This window comes from Chiloscyllium punctatum, chromosome 35 (genome assembly GCF_047496795.1).
Source record: "Chiloscyllium punctatum isolate Juve2018m chromosome 35, sChiPun1.3, whole genome shotgun sequence".
NCBI lineage: Eukaryota > Metazoa > Chordata > Chondrichthyes > Orectolobiformes > Hemiscylliidae > Chiloscyllium > Chiloscyllium punctatum.
Genome location: NC_092773.1, coordinates 15,806,869 through 15,813,288, shown reverse-complemented (window position 1 = coordinate 15,813,288; position 6,420 = coordinate 15,806,869).

Below are 6,420 nucleotides of genomic sequence, written 5' to 3'. Positions count from 1 at the left end.
CCTAAACAATGCAACAGCATATAAAACAGAAATTGCTGTTCCTGGAATTCAAGGAAAACACCTCCAACACCTAAAATACCCCCAAAAAAGTGCAGCCTATGATAGCCGTCCTTCAACTTGACTTACCCAGAATCCTCTTGTGGCATACAATTGCCAGGCAATGACCATCTCCAACAAGAGACACTTTTATCAACACTCTCTGACATTCAATGATGTTACCATAACTGTGAGGGTAGGAATAGGAGGATGGGACAGATTAATGCATGGCTGAGGAGCTGGTATGTGGGAGAAGGATTCACAATTTTGGATCATTGGAATATCTTTTGAAGTAGAAGTGACCTGTACAAGAGACGGATTGCACCTAAATTGGAAGGGAACTAATATACTGGCAGGGAGATTTGCTCAAGGAGGATTTAAACTAGCAAGGTGGTGGGACCCAAGGAGATAGTGAGGATAGAGATCAATCTAAGAGTGGTACCGTTGAGAAAAGAAGTGAATCAAACAATCAGGGCAGGCAAGGACAAAGCAGAGAACAAGGTGGGACTAATAAATTAAACTGCATTTATTTCAATGCATGGGGCCTAACAGGGAAGGCAGATGAACTCAGGGCATGGTTCGGAACATGGGACTGGGATATAATAGTAATTATAGAAACATGGCTCAGGGATGGGCAGGACTGGCAGCTTAATGTTCCAGGATACAAATGCTATAGGAAGGATAGAAAGTGAGGCAAGAGAAGAGGGGCAGTGGCGTTTTTGAGAAGGGATAGCATTACAGCTGTGCTGAGGGAGGATATTCCTGGGAATATATCCAGGGAAGTTACTTGGGTTGATCAGAAATATGAAAGGGATGATCACCTTATTGGGATTGAATTATAGACCCCCTAGTAGTCAGCAGGAAATTGAGAAACAAATTTGTAAAGAGATCTCAGCTATCTGTAAGAATAATAGGGTGGTTATGGTAGGGGATTTTAACTTTCCAAACATAGACTGGGACTGTCATAGTATTTAGGGTTTAGATGGAGAGGAATTTGTTCAGTGTGTATAAGAAAATTTTCTGATTCAGTATGTGGATATACGTACTGGAGAAGGTGCAAAACTTGACCTACTCTTGGGAAATAAGGCAGGGCAGATGACTGAGTTTTCAGTGGGGGAGCACTTTGGGGCCAGCGACCATAATTCTATTGGATTTAAAATAGTGGTGGAAAAGGATAGATCAGATTTAAAAGTTGAAGATCTAAATTGGAGAAAGGCTAATTTTGACAGTATTAGGCCAGAAACTTCAAAAGCTGATTGGGGGCATATGTTCGCAGGTAAAAAGGACGGCTGGAAAATGGGAAGCCTTCAGAAATGAAATAACGAGAGTCCAGAGACAGTATATTCCTGTTAGGGTGAAAGGAAAGGCTGGAAGGTATAGGAGGTTCAGAAGGCACACAAGATTAGTGATGCTGGGGGTTGGGATGGGTGAGAACAAGAGAAAGTAGATGTTGTATGCACCTGTCAGAGTGGGACAAGAGCAGCCTTCGAGGGCGGTGGGTGGAGAAATCCACCAGTGATAAGTACTTCCGGATTTGGGCTAACTTTGGAGGAGATGGACACTACAGAGTCTTAATAGATATTTAATATCCTGATGTCCTCATGATGATTGCTCAATAAAATAAATCTTGCTGGGTATCATGGAGAGAAACCCTCCATTAAATTGAACAAAAAACAATCTTCAGCTGCTCCATCATCAGGTCAGAGGTGGGGATGTTTGCTGATGGGTGCACAATGTTCAGCACCATTCATGACTCTTCACATATTGAAGCAGCTCATATTCACATGCAACACCATCTGAACAATATCCAGTCTTGGGCTGCCAATTGGTAATTAACATTTCGAGTCAGAAATGTACAGCACAGAAACAGACCCTTTGGTACAACTCGCGAAAGTGAGGACTACAGATGATGGAGATGAGAGTCAAGATTAGAGTGGTGCTGGAAAAGCACAGCAGGTGAGGCAGCATCTGAGGAGCAGGAAAGCTGATGTTTCTGGCAGGAAATCGGGAATCCTGATGCTCCTGCACAAAACGTCAGTTTTCCTGCTCCTTGAATGCTGCCTGACCTTCAGTCCAACCCATCCATGCCGACCAGATATCCCAAACCAATCTAGTCCTACCTGCCAGCACCCAGCCCAAATCCCTCCAAACCATTCCTATTCATATACCCATCCAAATGCCTCTTAAATGTTGCAATTGTACCAGCGTCCACCACTTCCTCTGACAGCTCATTCCATACACACACCACCCTCTGTGTGAAAAAGTTGCCCCTTAGGTCTCTTTTATATTTTTCGCCTGTCACCCTAAACCTGTGCCCTCTAGTTCTGGACACCCCCACCCCAGGGAAGAGACTTTGTCTATTTACCCCATCCATGCCCCTCATGATTTTATAAACATCTATAAGGTCACCCCTCAACCTCTGACGCTCCAGGGAAAACAGCCCCAACCTATTCAACCCCCCCCCCCCCCCCTTTAACTCAAACCCTCCAACCCTGGCAACATCCTTGCAAATCTTTTCTGAACCCTTTCAAGTTCACAACATCTTCCAATAGGAAGAAGACTAGAATTGCACGCAATATTCCAAAAGTGACCGAACCAATGTCCTGTACAGCCGCAATATAGCGTCATAGAGTCATAGAGATGTCCAGCACGGAAACAGACCCTTTGGTCCACTCGTCCATGCCGACCAGATATCCCAACCCAATATAGTCCCCCTTGCCAGCAGTTGGCCCATATCCCTCGAAACCCTTACTATTCATGTACCCATCCGGATGCCTTTTAAATGCTGTAATTGTACTGGCCTCCACTACTTCCTCTGGCAGCTCATTTCATACATGCACCACCCTCTGCATGAAAAGTTGCCTCTTCGGTCCCTAAATTAAACTCCATCTGCAACTCGTTGGCCCATTGGCCCATTTGATCAAGGACCCATTGTACTCTGAGGTAACCTTCATCGTTGTCCACTATACCACCAAATCTTGGTGTCATCTGCAAACTTACCTCCTGTATTCACATCCAAATCATTTATATAAATGACAAAAAGCAGTGGACCTAGCACTGATCCTTGATGCACATTGCTGATCACAGCTTCCAGTCAAAAAAGCAACCCCCCCCCCCCCCCCCCCCCCCCGCCATCACCAATCTCTGCCTCCAGCTTTTGTGCCAATTTTGCATCCAAATGTCCTGCCCTCCCTATATTTCATATGATCTCACTTTGCTATCCAGTCTACCATGCGGAACCTTGTTAGACACCTTGCTGAAGTCCATATAGACAACGTCCAAAGCTTTGCTTTCATCTGTCTTCACTGTTTCCCCCAAGAAGGAGTCAGTTGTGACCCTGCTTGCTCCAAGTAAGTGGCTGATTGCAGAGGGTGCCCATGAATCATTGGCTTAGGACCTCTTCACTGAAGGCTGTCTCTCTCAACTTGATGTACGATGATTCCCTTTCAATTTGGAGACAAGGGAGTATGCTTGCAGCATTTGCACTATGTTTGCCATGTGCATGGCTAGCACACATTGCAGATTTGAGAATCACGTCACACTGTGTTGTAAAATGATGTGTCATCCCCTTGACTGGTAACTGACAATCATGACAAACTGCCTGGATTTTTATCTGTGCTAAACTGCAAGGCAAAATTAAAATGGACCTGGGGGAGCAAAGCTAGGAAATGCAATGCCGTACAATGTTGTGAGCATGAGATCCATGCACCATTCCATGAATTGGTTGGCTGCCCAACAGCAGTGTTCTTGCAGTGATGTTACAAAGAAACAAACCAGTGCACTTCTAAGTGTGGAACACTGTTCTAAGTGGATCACAGATGTCCATGGTGATGCAGAGAGTCTTTTGCTTGTCAGTTGTCAATATCCACGGATATGGGGTGTGCATGGCTGCTGCCCATGAAGCATGCCCTGAAATATTGGTGCCAGTTGTCTCGAATGAACGACTGGAGGAGCAAGCAGAAAATCGCCAGGTACCTGCTCAGAGTTTCATGTCAGGAGTTATCATGACTACTTTCTATTTTTTTCTTTTTTTTTTGTTTTTTTTTTGTCCCAGGTTAACTGTAACACCAGCCAAGACAGAGTCAGTGCTCTAAACTGTGGAGACTCTAAATCTCCTGGTTATATATATTTTTATTTTTAAACCCCCATCCCCACACTACCGCCTAACTGCAGTAGTGCTTATATTTTCCACAGCCCCCATGTTTTATGTGTGCAGGTGCGAGACACAGTGAAAGACAACATGACTAGTTTCTATTCTAGTGATTGGGAGAATTGGAACCTGCACATTATTGAGGTCAGATTAAGTGGTAATGAAGTTGACAATGAGCAATAATTTACTGTAATAATCCTCTCACTGCTCACTGACCTGAAACTCATGTTAATGTTTGTGACTTGAATGGAAAATAAGACTTGTCAGTCTCGATATTAAGAAAGGCTGTCTTGACACCTCATATAATTCTCTCAACTCTCACTGCAGCCCATGTCATTTGGGACTTAGGAAGATTCCATGCTTGGAGTCTGAGTTGAGGGAGATTGGGTTTACAATTCTGAACCAAGTACAACGTTGTTTTGTATTTTTCTTCCCTCAATTTTTGTAATAACATTGATGCTTTTGGAATACAGTTCCATGGGTCACATAAATTCATGGTCTCCATTTACACCCCAAGTTGTGAGTGATCAAGTTGTTAGTTGAGGCCAACTAAAAAGCTCTCATATCCTATGTTCCCCAGGATCTACACTGTTTCAAGCAAGGGATATTGATTACGAAATCTGTGCTGAGCTCAATTTCCTCCAGTCCATAATTACTATCAATTACTTGTTAAATTTAAATCTGAGATAGATACACTTTGTTAAGCAAAGGAATATAGGCCTGAAGCAGATATGCTACAGATCAGCCATGATCTCATTGAATGATGAACAGGTTCAAGGGGCTGAATGGCCTACTCCTCTTCCTATGTTCCAATAATTAAAATCCTCTAACTGCCAAAGATCAGCTATTACAGTAAAGTCTGGATATTCACTTTGAGACATTCTGATCCACATGACTGAGCAATGCACAGGTCGGTGGAATTACATACTAAGCCACAATAAAACATAAAAATGTATTTAGATGTCTCAAAATAATTTATTTTCCATAGACAAAACAGTGACAGAGTTCAAATACGATGAGGGTAGGCTGACTCGAAGGCACAGATTTAAGGAAACTCATGAAAGCAAGAAGGGAAGTGGTGAAGAGAATGAAACTTGTCACAGACTTTCAGACACTACAAGCATATTGGCTGACGGTACAATTTTAGACATTTACATCTTGTAAAGAAACCATTCATCCGATCATGTCTATTTGACTTAAAATTAGCTCTAACCTCATCCCACATGCCAGGTTTTGCTCTGTATCTTTCTTTTATTCTCCAACACTTTCGGCATAACCATGCACTGGTTAAACAATGATAAGAGTTTCTGCTTTTGATGACCTTTCAGTCATTAAACCCATCCTTCCAACATCCTCTGGATAAGGACCAATTTCCTTAAATTCCCTCCAATCCTTTGGAGATCAGTGGTCCCAAATTATTGATTTCTAAGTATACAGAGACAAAGAGGTGAGTCACTCAGTTGCTCACTAAGATCTGTAACCTAACTCCTTTGACCCACATTCAGTCGGACATTTGGAGAACAAAATTTGAGAATTTTTCAAATTAAAATTCAGAAGTGATACTGCTCTAATTGCCTCAGGCCACACATTAAATGATGATTCATTCTGTATCTTTTCTCAAATTTTGTATCCAGTTCTAGTCACCCTGTTATAGGAAGGATATTATTAAGCTGAAAAAAAGTTCAGAAAAGATGTACCAGAATGTTGCTGAGAATGGGGGGTTTGAGCTATAAGGAAAGGCTGGACTGGCTGAGGCTTTTTTTAACTGGAGCAGAGGAGGTTGGGGGGTGACCTTATACAGGATGAAAAATCATGAGGCACATCGATAAGGTGAATGACAGATATCTTTTCCCGAGGGTGGGGGAACAGGACGACGAGGCATATCTTTAAGGTGAGAGGAGAAAGGTTAAAAAAAAGACATGAGGGGCCAATTACTTTAAGCTGAAATAGTTCCTGTGTGGAATGAAATTCCAGAAGATGTAGTGAATCTGGGTACAATTACAGCATTTAAAAGTCATTTAGGTAAGTACATGAATGAGAAATGTTTGGTGTGATATGGACCAAGTGCAGACAGGTAGGTTAGTTGAGTTTGGGATTATGGTCAGCATGGATTGGTTGGATCAAAGGGTCTGCTTCTGTGCTGTATGAGTATTATTTTTCTCAAAGAACAGATACTTGCTTTCTTTCTGAAACAATATAATTCCCTGGGATCGTGCCTCTAGCCAGACAATACT